The sequence below is a fragment of the Hyla sarda genome, chromosome 6, assembly GCF_029499605.1.
Source record: "Hyla sarda isolate aHylSar1 chromosome 6, aHylSar1.hap1, whole genome shotgun sequence".
In the NCBI taxonomy this organism is placed as follows: Eukaryota; Metazoa; Chordata; class Amphibia; order Anura; family Hylidae; genus Hyla; species Hyla sarda.
In genome coordinates, this window is record NC_079194.1 from 32,454,147 (window position 1) to 32,475,782 (window position 21,636).

The window sequence follows — 21,636 nt, forward strand, 5'->3', positions numbered from 1 at the left end:
CTGAGTTGCCCATAGCAACCAATCAGATTTCTTCTTTCATTTTTGAAAAGGCCTCTACATAATAAAAGAAGTGATCTGATTGGTTGCTATGGGCAACTCAGCAACTTTTCCTCTAAACAGGTTTTGATGAATCTTCCCCTTTGTCTCCACTGGTTTTGATAAATCTCCCCCTTTGTGTAATAGAATTGAATAGACAGTATATACTTGGTCATTTGTGAACATCAGCAAAGTGTATAGTTAAATAATTAGATTTAATACAATTTACATTATTATTTTGACACCTCATATGTAATAGATCTAGACATCATTTGCAAGTCTAGAACTCTAGATGTATTCTGATCAATATTTAGGATTTATTTACCTCTCCTGTGTCATCTTATCCTCTTCCTCATCTTCTGCTCTTTGTCTGCGCTCCCTCTGATCGCTAATGCCTGAACTGTACTAGTGGCTGGTAGAGATAGCTCCAAACACTTGATGATGTCACATGTGTGATGTCATAAGGGAAGGTTATCAAAGAAAGCCGGTAAGGCCACTATATGATTTTATAGTGTTATTTTTAATGGGGCCTGTCAGGCTTCCTTTGTGATATCTAACATTTTACCAGGCAAAATATTAAAGAAGGTTGTGCAATATATAAAAAAAAATCCCCATTATGTGAAAAATAAAAATTATCTTAGAAGGCGAGGAGGAAGAAGAAAAAAAAGAAAAGAAATGAAAAGCAATGAATTGGGAAGGGTTTAACCCCTTCCCGACCTATGACATACCTGTACGTCATGGGTGGCAAGGTGTTCCCGACCCATGACATACAGGTACGTCATGAACATTTTTGCCGCTACTCGCAGCATCCCGCAGCGCCCGGTAAGATGGTGGCTATCACTGATAGCCAGCCATCTTACCATGCGACCACGGGGGGTTTCATCCCCCACCCACCCCCCCAGCGATCTCCGCTATCAGCTAGTCAAATCTGACTAGCTGATAGCAGCGTTTCGCTATCAGAATACTTAGCAGCGCGGTGTGTAAGTCCCGATCACGGGGATCGGGACACACACCGCTCTGCTAAGTGTCCCTTACCCGTCCCCCGGCGTCACTTACCCGGCCATGCGGTGTCCCGAGCGGTCCCGGTGAGAGCGGCGTCCTCCAGGCGGTCCCGGCGGCGCTGCGTCCCGGAGGTGAGTTTCCAGCAGCAGTGCGGCATCTTCATTGGCAGCAGTGAGATCGCCGTAAAGCGATCTCACTGCTGCCTCTGGGAGTTTCAAAACTGCAACTCCCAGCATGCCCAGACAGCCTTTGGCTTTCTGGGCATGCTGGGAGTTGTAGTTTTGCAACATCTGGAGGTCCACAGTTTGGAGACCACTGTATAATGGTCTCCAATCTGTGCTCTTCCAGATGTTGCAAAACTACAACTCCCAGCATGCTCAGTCTGTCCAGGCATGCTGGGAGTTGTAGTTCTCTAACATCTGAAAGAGCACAGATTGGAGACCATTATACAGTGGTCTCCAAACTGTGGACCTCCAGATGTTGCAAAACTACAACTCCCAGCATGCCCAGACTGCCCAAGCATGCTGGAAGTTGTAGTTAGGCAACATCTGATCCTTCAGATACAGTATTGCCGAACTACAACTTCCAGCATGCCTGGAGGCACACTAGTTGGGAAACATTGTCTGTTTCCTATCTCAGTGCCTCCAGCTGTTGCAATTGTTGCAAAACTATAACTCCCAGCATGCACTGACAGACCATGCATGCTGGGAGTTGTAGTTTTGCAACAGCTGTAGGCACACTGGTTTGGAAACACTAAGTTTGGTTGCAAAACACTTGAAAGTTTATTACTTAACTTAGTGTTTCCAAACCAGTGTGCCTCCAGCTGTTGCAAAACTACAACTCCCAGCATGCACGGACAGCAAAAGGGCATGCTCGGAGTTTGCAACAGCTGGATGTTTGCCCCCTCCCCCCCAATGTGAATGTACAGGATACACTCACATGGGCGGAGGTTTACAGTGAGTGCTGCTAGTTTGAGATGGCGCAAATTTTGCGCTGCAGCTCAAACTTCCAGCGGCAAACTTGCTGTGAACCTCTGCCCATGTGACTGTACCCTAAAAACACTACACTACACTAACACTAACCTAAAATAAAAAGTAAAAAACACTACATATACACATATCCCTACACAGCCCCCCCCTCCCCAAAAAAATGAAAAACGTCTGGTACGCTACTGTTTCCAAAACGGAGCCTCCAGCTGTTGCAAAATAATAACTCCCAGTATTGCCGGACAGCCATTGACTGTCCAGGCATGCTGGGAGTTTTGCAACAGCTGGAGGCACCCTGTTTGGGAATCACTGGCGTAGAATACCCCTATGCAAATCCCTAATTCAGGCCTCAAATGCGCATGGCGCTCTCACACTTTGGAGCCCTGTCGTATTTCAGGGCAACAGTTTTGGGACACATATGGGGTATCGCCGTACTCGGGAGAAATTGCCTTACAAAGTTTGGGGGGCTTTTTCTTCTTTAACCCCTTATGAAAAGGCGAAGTTGGGGTCTACTCCAGCATGTTAGTGTAAAAAAATAAATTTTTTACACTGACATGCTGGTGTTGCCCTATACTTTTCATTTTCACAAGAGGTAAAAGGGAAAAAAGACCCTCTAAATTTGTAATGCAATTTCTCCCAAGTACGGAGATACCCCATAAGTGGGCGCAAAGTGCTCTGGGGGCGCACAACAAGGCCCAGAAGGGAGAGTGCACCATGTACATTTGAGGCGATTTGCACAGGGGTGGCTGATTGTTACAGCAGTTCTGACAAACGCAAAACAATAAATATCCATATGTGACCCCATTTTGGAAACTAAACCCCTCACGGAATGTAATAAGGGGTGCAGTGAGCATTTACACCCCATTGGTGTATGACTGATTTTTGGAACAGTGGTCTGTGAAAATAAAAAATTAAATGTTTCATTTGCACAGTCCACTGTTTCAAATATCTGTCAAACGCCAGTGGGGTGTAAATGCTCACTGCACCCCTTATTAAATTCCATGAGGGGTATAGTTTCCAAAATGGGGTCACATGTGGGGGGTCCACTGTTCTGGCACCATAGGGGCTTCCTAAATGGGACATGCCCCCCAAAAACCCTTTCAGAAAAACTCACTCTCCAAAATCCCATTGTCGCTCCTTCCCTTCTGAGCCCTCTACTGCGCCCGCCGAACACTTTACATACGCATATGAGGTATTTCCTTACTCGAGAGAAATTGGGTTACAAATTTTAGGGTGATTTCTCTCCTTTTACCCCTTGTAAAAATTCAAAAATTGGGTCTACAAGAACATGCGAGTGTAAAAAATGAAGATATAGAATTTTCTCCTTCACTTTGCTGCTATTCCTGTGAAACACCTAAAGGGTTAAAACACTTACTGAATGTCATTTTGAATACTTTGGGGGGTGCAGTTTTTATAATGGGGTCATTTATGGGGTATTTCTAATATAAAGACCCTTAAAATCCACTTCCAACCTGAACTGGGCCCTGAAAAATTACGATTTTGAAAATCTTGAGAAAAATTGGAAAATTGCTGCAGAACTTTGAAGCCCTCTGGTGTCTTCCAAAAGTAAAAACTTGTCAATTTTTTTTATGCAAACACAAAGTAGACATATTGTATATGTGAATCAATATGTAATTTATTTGGAATATCCATTTTCCTTTCAAGCAGAGACTTTCAAAGTTAGAAAAATGCTAAATTTTCAAAATTTTCATGAAGTTTTTAGATTTTTTACCAAGAAAGGATGCAAATATCAGTGAAATTTTACCAATAATATAAAGTAGAATATGTCACGAAAAAACAATCTCGGAATCAGAATGATAAGTAAAAGCATTCCAAAGTTATTAATGTTTAAAGTGACAGTGGTCAGATTTTCAAAAAATGCCCAGGTCCTGAAGGTGAAAATGGGCTGGGTCATGAAGGGGTTAATAGGGTCTGTCACATTTCTGATACACAGGGCTGTATTTGCAACCACGAACCTGGGGGAGACAGCATAAGAAAAATGATAAATTCTTATGATGTAGCTGCTGCCGCCATGATGTGTCCTACAAGAAAATAATGAACCTTAGTTAAATCCAAATGAGTCAGAACAGCCGCTCATTACATTGTGGATTTGTGACTGATTTCACCATTTTCTGTGTATAGGATGAGAGATCCAAAGTGAATCTGAAACAGAATCCGCAAGTAATGCATGCAGTTTTGCTGCATATTTGTGACAGATCTGCATTATAAAATAGGGTTTGAGGTGGATATACATCAGCGGAAATCTGCTGCCAAAAATTTGGTACAGAGAGCCTCCCCCTTTCAAACTCAAAGCACGAAATATGGGTTGATTTTCTGGACATGCTGGGAGTTGAAGTTTTCCAACGTTTGAAGGGCCACAGCTTGGAGACCATTGTACAGTGGTCTCTGTACTGTGACCTTCCATATGGTCTGTCCGGGCCAATCGGGTCTCTGGTGTCCCGAAAAAAAAAAAGTGTAACAGGTGCTGTCCGACACAGCACCAATCACCCTTGGCCACCAGTAGCGAGGTAGCAAAACTACAACTCTCAGCATGCCTTTTGACTTTCCATGCATGCTGGGAGTTGTAGTTATGCAACAGCTAGAGCACATGGACGGGTTTGCAGTTAGTTTCCTGCTCTGAGTTTGAGCTTTGGTAAATCTGCCATGGCTCAAACTTGTAGTGAGAAACCTGTTGTAAACCCGACCATGTATGTATAGTAAAAACACAATGCACGACACTACACTAACACAAAATAGTCCGAACTCTACATATATACACCCTGGTAGTCCGAACTATTAATGTGGTGTCTGGTAGGGAAGGGCAGATGTTGTTAACTCTTAGGGCAGATGGTATTAACCCTTTGTGTTCTTGATGCCAGGGCGTGGTTATCCTATACACCACCCGAGGTATGGCCGATGATTCCTGGGGCAGGTGCAGGGCAAATAATCACTCCGATGCAAGGTTACGAAACAACAGCTTTTTACTGAGGCAGACAAAGTGATAAAGTCTGTACAGCTCAGTTTAAGCCCAAGGAGATGCACGGTGAATTTTAGGAAGCTTATGAGCTTGCTGGGACTTGTAGTGGACTTGGACTGACTTGTGCAACCCACCTTGACTTTGGTAAATGACACTTGACTATCTTGACTAGACTTCTTCCCTGTATTTGTACTTACCGCCAGGAAAGTAAATGACACTTGACTATCTTGACTAGACTTCTTCCCTGTATTTGTACTTACCGCCAGGTTTTGACTTTCACCTGCAGGTGTTAACTTATAGTTGATGCGTGGCTGCAGTACTAGGCCTAGGGCCTCCCTCACTATAGGCGATTAAATAGTCCTGATGAGTGTGGGGCCAGGGGACATGGACTGAGTCCGCCTGATAGGACTGACATGGGTACGGAATGGCACATTCTATACTGGGCCACCACATTAAAATTTAAGGTTAGCTAAACTGCACACAAGTACAAGTTAAAAATACCAAAGTCCAAAATTGTGCATTTTTGGTCACTTCATATACCATAAAAACATTGATAAAAAGCGATCAAAAAGTCCGATCAAAAACTATAATTAATATAAATATTAATTACCTGTCTCGTGGTTCCTTTATTGCAGCTGAAGGGGGTATGTGTCAAGTATACCTTCTCACTCGGCATCAGTCACCTGTAAAAAAGACACAACTATGATAAAATGTTCCTGATACATGCTACAGATGCTAATATATATAACACTCTAGGGCCAGAATTATTTATCTCAGTCATTTTGAAATATTATTTATTTATTCATACATTTTAAGGGATATATATTTTATTTTTATGGGAAGGAGGGCAGGATCAAAATATTAGGTTTAAATGCTGGGTGGCGGCTTCGGGGATCACCCAGCCCCCACGTGACATCATACCCCATCCCCCTCCATGGAAGTTTATGGGAGTGGGTGTGATCTTCATCAAACCTCCTCCCATTGACTTGCATTAAGGGGGCATGGAGTGACAAAACAAGGGGGAGGGGCGACCCCCGTAGGCCGCACCAAGCGTTTGGAACAAAATTTCCCGAACGCTGGGGATTCCTGCAGATAAAAAACAGATATTAGGGATCATATATGTTCCTAATCTCTGTATCTGAGATATGATTGTGTAATATAAAACGCTATCCATAGACGATATACTTATAAACAACACATATATCTTCATGTAAAAGGTAGAGACTGTGACATCTCTGCAGGTCTAGATTTTACATCTAGCCTGATTGTTATCAGTAATTATATAAATATTAATTACCTGTCTCGTGGTTCCTTTATTGCAGCTAACTTGGTATGTGTCAGGGATACCTTCTCACTCGGCATCAGTCACCTGTAAAAAAGACACAACTATGATAACATGTTCCTGATACATGCTACAGACGCTAATATATGTAACACTCTAGGGCCAAAACTATTTACCTCAGTCATTTTGAAATATTATTAATTTATTCAAACATTTTAAGGGATATATATCTTATTTTTATTTTTGTGGGAAGGAGGGCAGGATTAAAATATAAGGTTTAAACGCTGGGTGCCGGCTTCGGGGATCACCCAACCCCGTCGTGATGTCACACCCCATCCCCCTCCATGGAAGTTTATTGGAGTGGGTGTGATCTTCATCACACCTCCGCCCATTGACTTGCATTAAGGGGGCATGGAGTGGCATAACGAGGGGGAGGAGCGAGCCCCGAAGCCCGCACCAAGCGTTTGGAACTAAATTTCCCGAACGCTGGGGATTCCTGCAGATAAAAAACAGATATGAGGGATCATATATGTTCCTAATCTCTTTATCTGAGATATGATTGTGTTATATAAAAAGCTATCCATAGACGATATACTTACAAACAACACATATATCTTCATGTAAAATTAGAGACTGTGACATCTCTGCAGGTCTAGATTTTACATCTAGCCTGATTGTTATCAGTAATTAATATAAATATTGATTACCTGTCTCGTGGATCCTTTATTGCAGCTGACGGGGGTATATGTCAGGTATACCATCTCACTCGGCATCAGTCACCTGTAAAAAAGCCACAACTATGATAACATGTTCCTGATACATGCTACAGATGCTAATATATGTAACACTCTAAGGCCAGAACTATTTATCTCAGTCATTTTGAAATATTATTTATTTATTGATACATTTTAAGGGATATATATCTTATTTTTATTTTTGTGGGAAGGAGGGCAGGATTAAAATATTGGGTTCAAACGTTTGGTGTCGGCTTCGGGGATCACCAAGCCCCCTCGTGACGTCACACCCCATCCCCCTCCATGGAAGTTTATGGGAGTGGGTGTGATCTTCATCACACCTCCACCCATTGACTTGCATTAACCCCTTAAGGACACATGACGTTCTCATACGTCTCCATTTCCGAGTCCTTAAGGACACATGACGTATGAGAACGTCATGTGTTTTACCGGCCCCCCGCAACCATCTGGAGCGGAGCCGGTCCCTGATGCCTGCTGAAATCGTTCAGCAGGCATCGGGGCATATCGCCCAGGGGGGTCATTATGACCCCCCATGTCGGCGATGGCCGCAGATCGCTGGACAATTCTGTCCAGTGATCTGCGGCGGATTCCGGGTCAATCGGGTCTCCAGTGACCCGGTGACCCGGAATTACAGGCTGTTCGGGGCCGTCTCCGACGGCCCCGAACAGCCAGAGGCAGCAGGGGTGAGGTGGCACTGGTGCCACCTCACGATCGCCCTGATTCGTCGGCCGGATTACCGGCCGACCAATCAGGGCGCCTGCTGCGGGTGTCAGTCCCGCAACCCGCTCCGCCCCTCTTCCGGAGGACGTGAGCGGGTGCGGGACGTGCACCCCGGGTGCTGGGGACCCCGATCCCCGGCGCCCCTGTTGGGATCGGGGCCCCAGGAGCAGCGGCGGCGGCGGAGACGACGAAGGACTGACCTGTGCGGCGAGGATCGCTGGAGGTGAGTGACAGCCTCCTGCTGTTGCTTAGCAACAGCTCCCAGCATGCAAAAAGGGCATGCTTGGAGCTGTAGTTATGCAACAGCAGGAGGCAGACCACCACAACTCCCAGCATGCCCTTATGGGCATGCTGGGACTTGTAGTTTTGCAACAGCTGGAGGCACATTCTTTCTATGTAAAAGTGTACCTTCAGCTGTTGTGTAACTACAACTCCCAGCTTGCACAATCAGCTAAAGTGCATGCTGGGAGTTGTAGTGGTGCATCTGGTGGTGGCATAACTAAAACTCCCAGCATGCCCGTTGGCTGTCGGTGACTGCTGAGAGTTGTAGTTTTGCAACAACTGAAGGCACACTGAGTTAAGTAGCAAACCAGTGTGTCTCCAGCTGTTGCATAACTACAATCCCCAGCATCCCCAGCCAAAGTAGTATGCCTCCAGCTGTTGCATAACTACAACACCCAGCATGCCCTTCCGCTGTCCGTACATGCTGGGGGTTGTAGCTTTTGCAACAGCTGAAGGCACACTGGTTGCAAAACACTGAGTTTGTTACCAAACTCGGTGTTTCACAACCAGTGTGCCTCCAGCTGTTGCAAAACTACAACTCCCAGCATGCACTGATAGACCGTACATGCTGGGAGTTGTAGTTTTGCAACAGCTGGATGTTACCCCCCCCCCAATGTGAATGTACAGGGTACACTCACATGGGCGGAGGATTACAGTAAGTATCTGGCTGCAAGTTTGAGGTGCGGCAAAATTTCTGCCGCAGCTCAAACTGCCAGCGAGAAACTACTGTGAACCCCCCGCCCGTGTGACTGTACCCTAAAAACACTACACTACACTAACACAAAATAAAATAAAAAGTAAAAAAACACTACATATACACATACCCCTACACAGCCCCCCTCCCCAATAAAAATGAAAAACGTCTGGTACGCCACTGTTTCCAAAACGGAGCCTCCAGCGGTTGCAAAACTACAACTCCCAGCATGCACTGATAGACCGTACATGCTGGGAGTTGTAGTTTTGCAACAGCTGGATGTCCCCCCCCCCCAATGTGAACGTACAGGGTACACTCACATGGGCGGAGGATTACAGTAAGTATCTGGCTGCAAGTTTGAGCTGCGTCAAATTTTCTGCCGTAGCTCAAACTGCCAGCGAGAAACTACTGTGAACCCCCCGCCCGTGTGACTGTACCCTAAAAACACTACACTACACTAACACAAAATAAAATAAAAAGTAAAAAAACACTACATATACACATACCCCTATACAACCCCCCTCCCCAATAAAAATGAAAAACGTCTGGTACGCCACTGTTTCCAAAACGGAGCCTCCAGCTGTTGCAAAACAACTACTCCCAGTATTGCCAGATAGCCGTTGATTGTCCAGGCATGCTGGGAGTTTTACAACAGCTGGAGGGACCCTGTTTTGGAATCACTGGCGTAGAATACCCCTATGTCCACCCCTATGCAAGTCCCTAATTTAGGCCTCAAATGCGCATGGCGCTCTCACTTTGGAGCCCTGTCGTATTTCAAGGCAACAGTTTAGGGCCACATATGGGGTATCGCCGTACTCGGGAGAAATTGGGCTTCAAATTTTGGGGGGTATTTTCTGCTATTACCCTTTTAAAAAATGTAAAATTTTTGGGAAAACAAGCATTTTAGGTAAAAAAAATATATATTTTTTTACATATGCAAAAGTCGTGAAACACCTGTAGGGTATTAAGGTTCAAATTACCCCTTGTTACGTTCCCCGAGGGGTCTAGTTTCCAAAATGGTATGCCATGTGTTTTTTTTTTTTTGCTGTCCTGGCACCATAGGGGCTTCCTAAATGCGGCATGCCCCCAGAGCAAAATTCGCTTTCAAAAAGCCAAATGTGACTCCTTCTCTTCTGAGACCTGTAGTGCGCCAGCAGAGCACTTTTCACACCCATATGGGGTGTTTTCTGAATCGGGAGAAATTGGGCTTCAAATTTTGGGGGGTATTTTCTGCTATTACCCTTTTTAAAATTGTAAAAATTTTGGGAAACCAAGCATTTTAGGTAAAAAAAATATATATTTTTTTACATATGCAAAAGTCGTGAAACACCTGTAGGGTATTGAGGTTCACATTACCCCTTGTTACGTTCCCCGAGGGGTCTAGTTTCCAAAATGGTATGCCATGTGTTGTTTTTTTGCTGTTCTGGCACCATAGGGGCTTCCTAAATGCGGCATGCCCCCAGAGCAAAATTTGCTTTCAAAAAGCCAAATGTTACTCCTTCTCTTCTGAGACCTGTAGTGCGCCAGCAGAGCACTTTTCACCCCCATATGGGGTGTTTTCTGAATCGGGAGAAATTGGGCTTCAAATTTTGGGGGGTATTTTCCGCTATTACCCTTTTTAAAAATGTAAACATTTTGGGAAAACAAGCATTTTAGGTAAAAAAAAATTTTTTTTTTTACATATGCAAAAGTCGTGAAACACCTGTAGGGCATTAAGGTTCACGTTACCCCTTGTTACGTTCCCCGAGGGGTCTAGTTTCCAAAATGGTATGCCATGTGGTTTTTTTTTGCTGTTCTGGCACCATAGGGGCTTCCTAAATGCGGCATGCCCCCAGAGCAAAATTTGCTTTCAAAAAGCCAAATGTTACTCCTTCTCTTCTGAGACCTGTAGTGCGCCAGCAGAGCACTTTTTACCCCCATATGGGGTGTTTTCTGAATCGGGAGAAATTGGGCTTCAAATTTTGGGGGGTATTTTCCGCTATTACCCTTTTTAAAAATGTAAACATTTTGGGAAAACAAGCATTTTAGGTAAAAAAAAATTTTTTTTTTTACATATGCAAAAGTCGTGAAACACCTGTAGGGCATTAAGGTTCACGTTACCCCTTGTTACGTTCCCCGAGGGGTCTAGTTTCCAAAATGGTATGCCATGTGGTTTTTTTTTGCTGTTCTGGCACCATAGGGGCTTCCTAAATGCGGCATGCCCCCAGAGCAAAATTTGCTTTCAAAAAGCCAAATGTGACTCCTTCTCTTCTGAGACCTGTAGTGCACCAGCAGAGCACTTTTCACCCCCATGCGAGGTGTTTTCTGTATCGGGAGAAATTGGGCTTCAAATTTTGGGGGGTATTTTCTGCTATTACCCTTTTTAAAAATGTAAAATTTTTGGGAAACCAAGCATTTTAGGTAAAAAAATATATATTTTTTTTACATATGCAAAAGTCGTGAATCACCTGTAGGGTATTAAGGTTCACTTTACCCCTTGTTACGTTCCCTGAGGAGTCTAGTTTCCAAAATGGTATGCCATGTGTTTTTTTTTGCTGTCCTGGCACCATAGGGGCTTCCTAAATGCGGCATGCCCCCCAAAAACCATTTGTCGCTCCTTCCCTTCTGAGCCCTCTACTGCGCCCACCGAACACTTTACATAGACATATGAGGTATGTGCTTACTCGAGAGAAATTGGGTTTCAAATACAAGTAAAAATTTTCTCCTTTTTATCCCTTGCAAAAATTCAAAAATTGGGTCTACAAGAACATGCGAGTGTAAAAAATGAAGATTTTGAATTTTCTCCTTCACTTTGCTGCTATTCCTGTGAAACACCTAAAGGGTTAATACACTTACTGAATGTTTTTTTGAATACTTTAGGGGGTGTAGTTTTTATAATGGGGTCTTTTATGGGGTATTTCTAATATGAAGACCCTTCAAATCCACTTCAAAACTGAACTGGTCCCTGAAAAATAGTGAGTTTGAAAATTTTGTGAAAAATTTCAAAATTGCTACTGAACTTTGAAGCCCTCTGGTGTCTTCCAAAAGTAAAAACTCATAAATTTTATGATGCAAACATAAAGTAGACATATTGTATATGTGAACCCAAAAAAAATATATTTTGAGTATCCATTTTCCTTACAAGCAGAGAGCTTCAACGTTAGAAAAATGCAAAATTTTCATTTTTTTCATCAAATTTTGGGATTTTTCACCAAGAAAGGATGCAAGTTACCATAAAATTTTACCACTAAGTTAAAGTAGAATATGTCACGAAAAAACAATCTCGGAATCAGAATAACTAAAAGCATTCCAGAGTTATTAATGTTTAAAGTGACAGTGGTCAGAATTGCAAAAAACGCTCTGTTTCCTTAAGGTATAAAATGGCCTGGTCCTTAAGGGGTTAAGGGGGCATGGAGTGACATAGCGAGGGGGAGGGGCAACCCCCGAAGCCCGCACCAAGCGTTTGGAACAAAATTTCCCGAACTCTGGGGAGTTGAGTACCCCTTTCAGACTTAAATCTGCCGTCAGTCAGCCCACGAACTAAAGTAAACTTGTAAACTCTGCGGTCATTCTAGTCTATTCTTTTACATATTGAAAAAGGGATTCCTGCAGCTAAAAAACAGATATTAGGGATAATAAATGTTCCTAATCTCTGTATCTGAGATATAATTGTGTTATATAAAAAGCTATCAATAGACGATATACTTATAAAAAACACATATATCTTCATGTATAAGATAGAGACTGTGACATCTCTGCAGGTCTAGATTTTACATCTAGCCTGATTGTTATCAGTAATTAATATAAATATTAATTACCTGTCTCGTGGTTCCTTTATTGCAGCTGATGGGGTTATATGTCAGGCTCACTTTCTCACCGGGCATCAGTCACCTGTAAAAAAGACACAACTATGATAACATGTTCCTGATACATGCTACAGATGCTAATATATAAAACACTCTAGGGCCAGAACTATTTATCTCAGTCATTTTGAAATATTATTTATTTATTCATACATTTTAAGGGATATATATTTTATTTTTTTGGGAAGGAGGGCAGGATCAAAATAGTAGGTTTAAATGCTGGGTGGCGGCTTCGGGGATCACCCAGCCCCCTCGTGTCGTCACACCCCATCCCCCTCCATGGAAGTATATGGGAGTGGGTGTGATCTTCATCACACCTCCTCCCATTGACTTGCATTAAGGGGGCATGGAGTGACATAACAAGGGGGGGGGGGGCGACCCCCAAAGCCCGCACCAAGCGTATGGAACTAAATTTCCCGAACGCTGAGGATTCCTGCAGATAAAAAACAGATATTAGGGATCATATATGTTCCTAATCTCTGTATCTGAGATATGATTGTGTTATATAAAAAGCTATCCATAGACGATATACTTATAAACAACACATATATCTTCATGTAAAAGGTAGAGACTGTGACATCTCTGCAGGTCTAGATTTTACATCTAGCCTGATTGTTATCAGTAATTAATATAAATATTAATTACCTGTCTTGTGGTTCCTTTATTGCAGCTGACGGGTGTATGTGTCAGGGATACCTTCTCACTGGGCATCAGTCACCTGTAAAAAAGACACAACTATGATAATATGTTCCTGATACATGCTACAGATGCTAAAATATGTAACACTCTAGGGCCAGAACTATTTATCTCAGTCATTTTGAAATATTATTAATTTATTCATACATTTTAAGGGATATATATCTTATTTTTATTTTTGTGGGAAGGAGGGCAGGATTAAAATATTAGGTTTAAACGCTGGGTGCCGGCTTCGGGGATCACCCAGCCCCGTCGTGATGTCACACCCCTCCCCCTCCATGGAAGTTTATTGGAGTGGGTGTGATCTTCATCACACCTCCGCCCATTGACTTGCATTAAGGGGGCATGGAGTGACATAACGTGGGGGGGTGGCGACCCCCGAAGCCCGCACCAAGCGTTTGGAACTAAATTTCCCGAACTCCGGGGAGTGGAGTACCCCTTTCAGACTTAAATCTGCCGTCAGTCAGCCCACGGACTAAAGTAAACTTGTAAACTCTGCGGTCATTCTAGTCTATTCTTTTACATATTGAAAAAGGGAGTCCTGCAGTTAAAAAACAGATATTAGGGATAATAAATGTCCCTAATCTCTGTACCTGAGATTTAATTGTGTTATATAAAAAGCTATCCATAGACGATATACTTATAAAAAACACATATATCTTCATGTATAATGTAGAGACTGGGACATCTCTGCAGGTATAGATTTTACATCTAGCCTGATTGTTATCAGTAATTAATATAAATATTAATTATCTGTCACGTGATTCCTTTATTGCAGCTGACGGGGTTATATGTCAGGCTCCCCTTCTCACCGGGCATCAGTCACTTGTAAAAAAGACACAACTATGATAACATGTTCCTGATACATGCTACAGATGCTAATATATATATAACACTCTAGGGCCAGAACTATTTATCTCAGTCATTTTGAAATATTATTAATTTATTCATACATTTTAAGGGATATATATCTTATTTTTATGGGAAGGATGGTGGGATTAAAATATTAGGTTTAAATACTGGGTGACGGCTTTGGGGATCACCCAGCCCCCTCGTGACGTCATACCCCATCCCCCTCCATGGAAGTTTATGGGAGTGGGTGTGATCTTCATAACACCTCCTCCCATTGACTTGCATTAAGGGGGCATGGAGTGACATAACGAGGGGGGGCGACCCCCGAAGCCCGCACCAAGCGTTTGGAACTAAATTTCCCGAACGCTGGGGATTCCTGCAGATAAAAAACAGATATGAGGGATCATATATGTTCCTAATCTCTGTATCTGAGATATAATTGTGTTATATAAAAAGCTATCCATAGACGATATACTTATAAACAACACATATATCTTCATGTAAAAGGTAGAGACTGTGACATCTCTGATGGTCTAGATTTTACATCTAGCCTGATTTTTATCAGTAATTAATATAAATATTAATTACCTGTCTCGTGGTTCCTTTATTGCAGCTGACGGGGGTATATGTCAGGTATACCTTCCCACTCGGCATCAGTCACCTGTAAAAAAGACACAACTATGATAACATGTTCCTGATACATGCTACAGATGCTAATATATGTAACACTCTAGGGCCAGAACTATTTATCTCAGTCATTTTGAAATATTATTAATTTATTTATACATTTTAAGGGATATATATCTTATTTTTATTTTTGTGGGAAGGAGGGCAGGATTAAAATATTAGGTTTAAACGCTGGGTACCGGCTTGGGGATCACCCAGCCCCGTCGTGATGTCACACCCCATCCCCCTCCATGGAAGTTAATTGTAGTTGGTGTGATCTTCATCACTCCTCCGCCCATTGACTTGCATTAAGGGGGCATGGAGTGACATAACGAGGGGGGGCGACCCCCGAAGCCCGCACTAAGCGTTTGGAACTAAATTTCCCGAATTCTGGGGAGTGGAGTACCCCTTTCAGTCTTAAATCTGCCGTCAGTCAGCCCGCAAACTAAAGTAAACTTGTAAACTCTGCGGTCATTCTAGTCTATTCTTTTACATATTGAAAAAGGGATTCCTGCGGTTAAAAAACAGATATTAGGGATGATAAATGTTGCTAATCTCTGTACCTGAGATATATATGTGTTATATAAAAAGCTATCCATAGACGATATACTTATAAAAACACATATATCTTCACGTAAAAGGTAGAGACTGTGACATTTCTGCAGGTCTAGATTTTATGTCTAGCCTGATTGTTATCAGTAATTAATATAAATATTAATTACCTGTCTCGTGGTTCCTTTTTTGCAGCTGACGGGGGTATATGTCAGGTATACCTTCTCACCGGGCATCAGTCACCTGTAAAAAATACACAACTATGATAACATGTTCCTTATACATACTACAGACGCTAATATATGTAACACTCTAGGGTCAGAACTATTTATCTCAGTCATTTAGAAATTTTATTAATTTATTCATACATTTTAAGGGATATATATCTTATTTTTATTTTTGTGGGAAGGAGGGCAGGATTAAAATATTAGGTTTAAACGCTGGGTGCCGGCTTCGGGGATCACCCAGCCCCGTCGTGATGTCACACCCCATCCCCCTCCATGAAAGTTTATTGGAGTGGGTGTGATCTTCATCACACCTCCGCCCATTGACTTGCATTAAGGGAGCATGGAGTGACATAACAAGGGGGAGGGGCGACCCCCGAAACCCGCACCAAGCGTTTGGAACTAAATTTCCCGAACGCTGGTGATTCCTGCAGATAAAAAACAGATATTAGGGATGATAAATGTTGCTAATCTCTGTACCTGAGATATAATTGTGTTATATAAAAAGCTATCCATAGACGATATACTTATAAAAACACATATATCTTCATGTAAAAGGTAGAGACTGTGACATTTCTGCAGGTCTAGATTTTATGTCTAGCCTGATTGTTATCAGTAATTAATATAAATATTAATTACCTGTCTCGTGGTTCCTTTATTGCAGCTGACGGGGTATGTGTCAGGTATACCTTCTCACTGGGCATCAGTCACCTGTAAAAAAAGACACAACTATGATAACATGTTCCTGATACATGCTAAAGACGCTGATATATGTAACACTCTAAGGCCAGAACTATTTATCTCAGTCATTTTGAAATATTATTAATTTATTCATACATTTTAAAGGATATATATCTTATTTTTTATTTTTGTGGGAAGGAGGGCAGGATTAAAATATTAGGTTCAAACGCTTTTTGCCGGCTTCGGGGATCACCCAGCCCCCTCGTGACGTCACACCCCATGCCCCTCCATGTAAGTTTATGGGAGTGGGTGAATCTGATCTTCATCACACCTCCACCCATTGACTTGCATTAAGGGGGCATGGAGTGACATAACGAGGGGGGGGCGACCCCCGAAGCCCGCACCAAGCGTTTGGAACTAAATTTCCCGAACTCTGGGGAGTGGAGTACCCCTTTCAGTCTTAAATATGCCGTCAGTCAGCCCACAAACTCAAGTAAACTTGTAAATTCTGCGGTCATTCTAGTTTATTCTTTTACATATTGAAAAAGGGATTCCTGCGGTTAAAAAACAGATATTAGGGATGATAAATGTTCCTAATCTCTGTACCTGAGATATGATTGTGTTATATAAAAAGCTATCCATAGACGATATACTTATAAAAACACATATATCTTCATGTAAAAGGTAGAGACTGTGACATCTCTGCAGGTCTAGATTTTACGTCTAGCCTGATTGATATCAGTAATTAATATAAATATTAATTACCTGTCTCGTGGTTCCTTTATTGCAGCTGACAGGGTTATATGTCAGGCTCACCTTCTCACCGGGCATCAGTCACCTGTAAAAAAGACACAACTATGATAACATGTTCCTGATACATGCTACAGATGCTAATATATATAACACTCTAGGGTTAGAACTATTTATCTCAGTCAATTGGAAATATTTTTTATTTATTCATGCATTTTAAGGGATATATATCTTATTTTTATGGGAAGGAGGGTGGGATTAAAATATTAGGTTTAACTACTGGGTGACGGCTTCGGGGATCACCCAGCCCCCTCGTGACGTCACACCCCATCCCCCTCCATGGAAGTTTATGGGAGTGGGTGTGATCTTCATCACACCTCCTCCCATTGACTTGCATTAAAGGGGCATGGAGTGACATAACGAGGGGGGGGGGCGACATCCGAAGCCTGCACCAAGCGTATGGAACTAAATTTCCCGAACGCTGGGGATTCCTGCAGATAAAAAACAGATATTAGGTATCATATATGTTCCTAATCTCTGTATCTGAGATATGATTGTGTTATATAAAAAGTTATCCATTTTTGATATACTTATAAACAACACATATATCTTCATGTAAAAGGTAGAGACTGTGACATCTCTGCAGATCTAGATTTTACATCTAGCCTGATTGTTATCAGTAATTAATATAAATATTAATTACCTGTCTCGTGGTTCCTTTATTGCAGCTGACGGGGTATGTGTCAGGTATACCTTCTCACTGGGCATCAGTCACCTGTAAAAAAAGCCACAACTATGATAACATGTTCCTGATACATGCTACAGATGCTAATATATGTAACACTCTAAGGCCAGAACTATTTATCTCAGTAATTTTGAAATATTTTTTATTTATTGATACATTTTAAAGGATATATATCTTATTTCTATTTTTGTGGGAAGGAGGGCAGGATTAAAATATTGGGTTCAAACGCTTGGTGCCGGCTTCAGGGATCACCCAGCCCCCTCGTGACGTCACACCCCATCCCCCTCCATGGAAGTTTATGGGAGTGGGTGTGATCTTCATCACACCTCCACCCATTGACTTGCATTAAGGGGGCATGGAGTGACATAACGAGGGGGGGGGGGGCGACACCCGAAGCCCGCACCAAGCGTTTGGAACTAAATTTCCCGAACTCTGGGGAGTGGAGTACCCTTTTCAGTCTTAAATCTGCTGTCAGTCAGCCCACAAATTAAAGTAAACTTGTAAACTCTGCGGTCATTCTAGTCTATTCTTTTACATATTGAAAAAGGGATTCCTGCGGTTAAAAAACAGATATAAGGGATGATAAATGTTACTAATCTCTGTACCTGAGATATGATTGTGTTATATAAAAAGCTATCCATAGACGATATACTTATAAACAACACATATATCTTCATGTAAAAGGTAGAGACTGTGACATCTCTGCAGGTCTAGATTTTATGTCTAGCCTGATCGTTATCAGTAATTAATATAAATATTAATTACCTATCTCGTGGTTCCTTTATTGCAGCTGACGGGGGTATATGTCAGGTATACCTTCTCACTGGGCATCAGTCACCTGTAAAAAAGACACAACTATGATAACATGTTCCTGATACATGCTAAAGACGCTAATATATGTAACACTCTAGGGCCAGAACTATTTATCTCAGTCATTTTGAAATATTATTAATTTATTCATACATTTTAAAGGATATATATCTTTTTTTTTTTGTGGGAAGGAGGGCAGGATTAAAATATTAGGTTCTAACACTGGGTGCCGGCTTCGGGGATCACCCAGCCCCCTTGTGACGTCACACCCCATCCCCCTCCATGGAAGTTTATGGGAGTGGGTGTGATCTTCATCACACCTCCACCCATTGACTTGCATTAAGGGGGCATGGAGTGACATAACGAGGGGGGGGGGGGGGGGGCGACCCCCGAAGCCCGCACCAAGCGTTTGGAACAAAATTTCCCAAACTCTAGGAAGTGTAGTACCCCTTTCAGACGTAAATCTGGCATCAGTCAGCCCACGGACTAAAGTAAACTTGTAAACTCTGCGGTCATTCTAGTCTATTCTTTTACATATTGAAAAAGGGATTCCTGCGGTTAAAAAACAGATATAAGGGATGATAAATGTTACTAATCTCTGTACCTGAGATATGATTGTGTTATATAAAAAGCTATCCATAGACGATATACTTATAAACAACACATATATCTTCATGTAAAAGGTAGAGACTGTGACATCTCTGCAGGTCTAGATTTTACGTCTAGCCTGATCGTTATCAGTAATTAATATAAATATTAATTACCTATCTCGTGGTTCCTTTATTGCAGCTGACGGGGGTATATGTCAGGTATACCTTCTCACTGGGCATCAGTCACCTGTAAAAAAGACACAACTATGATAACATGTTCCTGATACATGCTAAAGACGCTAATATATGTAACACTCTAGGGCCAGAACTATTTATCTCAGTCATTTTGAAATATTATTAATTTATTCATACATTTTAAAGGATATATATCTTTTTTTTTTTGTGGGAAGGAGGGCAGGATTAAAATATTAGGTTCTAACACTGGGTGCCGGCTTCGGGGATCACCCAGCCCCCTTGTGACGTCACACCCCATCCCCCTCCATGGAAGTTTATGGGAGTGGGTGTGATCTTCATCACACCTCCACCCATTGACTTGCATTAAGGGGGCATGGAGTGACATAACGAGGGGGGGGGGGCGACCCCCGAAGCCCGCACCAAGCGTTTGGAACAAAATTTCCCAAACTCTAGGAAGTGTAGTACCCCTTTCAGACGTAAATCTGGCGTCAGTCAGCCCACGGACTAAAGTAAACTTGTAAACTCTGCGGTCATTCTAGTCTATTCTTTTACATATTGAAAAAGGGATTCCTGCGGTTAAAAAACAGATATAAGGGATGATAAATGTTACTAATCTCTGTACCTGAGATATGATTGTGTTATATAAAAAGCTATCCATAGACGATATACTTATAAACAACACATATATCTTCATGTAAAAGGTAGAGACTGTGACATCTCTGCAGGTCTAGATTTTATGTCTAGCCTGATCGTTATTCATAATTAATATAAATATTAATTACCTATCTCGTGGTTCCTTTATTGCAGCTGACAGGGGTATATGTCAGGTATACCTTCTCACTGGGCATCAGTCACCTGTAAAAAAGACACAACTATGATAACATGTTCCTGATACATGCTAAAGACGCTAATATATGTAACACTCTAGGGCCAGAACTATTTATCTCAGTCATTTTGAAATATTATTAATTTATTCATACATTTTAAAGGATATATATCTTTTTTTTTTTTTTTGTGGGAAGGAGGGCAGGATTAAAATATTAGGTTCTAACACTGGGTGCCGGCTTCGGGGATCACCCAGCCCCGTCGTAATGTCACACCCCATCCCCCTCCATGGAAGTTTATTGGAGTGGGTGTGATCTTCATCACACCTCCGCCCATTGACTTGCATTAAGGGGGCATGGAGTGACATAACGAGGGGGGGGGGGGCGACCCCCGAAGCCCGCACCAAGCGTTTGGAACAAAATTTCCCGAACTCTGGGGAGTGGAGTACCCCTTTCAGACTTAAATCTGCCGTCAGTCAGCCCACGGACTTAAGTAAACTTGTAAACTCTGCGGTCATTCTAGTCTATTCTTTTACATATTGAAAAAGGGAGTCCTGCAGTTAAAAAACAGATATTAGGGATAATAAATGTTCCTAATCTCTGTACCTGAGATATAATTGTGTTATATAAAAAGCTATCCATAGACGATATACTTATAAAAAACACATATATCTTCATGTATAAGGTAGAGACTGGGACATCTCTGCAGGTCTAGATTTTACATCTAGCCTGATTGTTATCAGTAATTAATATAAATATTAATTACCTGTCTCGTGGTTCCTTTATTGCAGCTGACGGGGTTATATGTCAGGCTCACCTTCTCACCGGGCATCAGTCACCTGTAAAAAAGACACAACTATGATAACATGTTCCTGATACATGCTACAGATGCTAATATATATATAACACTCTAGGGCCAGAACTATCTCAGTCAATTGGAAATATTTTTTATTCATTCATGCATTTTAAGGGATATATATCTTATTTTTATGGGAACGATGGTGGGATTAAAATATTAGGTTTAAATACTGGGTGACGGCTTCGGGGATCACCCAGCCCCCTCGTGACGTCACACCCCATCCCCCTCCATGGAAGTTTATGGGAGAGGGTTTAATCTTCATCACACCTCCTCCCATTGACTTGCATTAAGGGGGCATGGAGTGACATAACGTGGGGGGGGCGACCCCCGAAGCCCGCACCAAGCGTTTGGAACTAAATTTCCCGAACGGTGGGGATTCCTGCAGATAAAAAACAGATATGAGGGATCATATATGTTCCTAATCTCTGTATCTGAGATATGATTGTGTTATATAAAAAGCTATCCATAGACGATATACTTATAAACAACACATATATCTTCATGTAAAAGGTAGAGACTGTGACATCTCTGCAGGTCTAGATTTTACATCTAGCCTGATTTTTATCAGTAATTAATATAAATATTAATTACCTGTCTCGTGGTTCCTTTATTGCAG

General features: G+C 42.0%; 1 long non-coding RNA gene across 1 annotated transcript; it reads right to left on the minus strand.

Moving 5' to 3' along the window:
- Nucleotides 1-3,183: 3,183 nt before the first annotated feature.
- LOC130275455 (uncharacterized) lies at nucleotides 3,184-12,608 on the minus strand. The gene is made up of 5 exons (XR_008844785.1): nucleotides 12,532-12,608; nucleotides 6,991-7,063; nucleotides 6,299-6,370; nucleotides 5,612-5,684; nucleotides 3,184-4,000 (listed from the first exon to the last, which is right to left on the minus strand). It is a non-coding gene; the product is annotated as an uncharacterized LOC130275455 (long non-coding RNA).
- Between the last annotated feature and the right edge of the window lie 9,028 nt (nucleotides 12,609-21,636).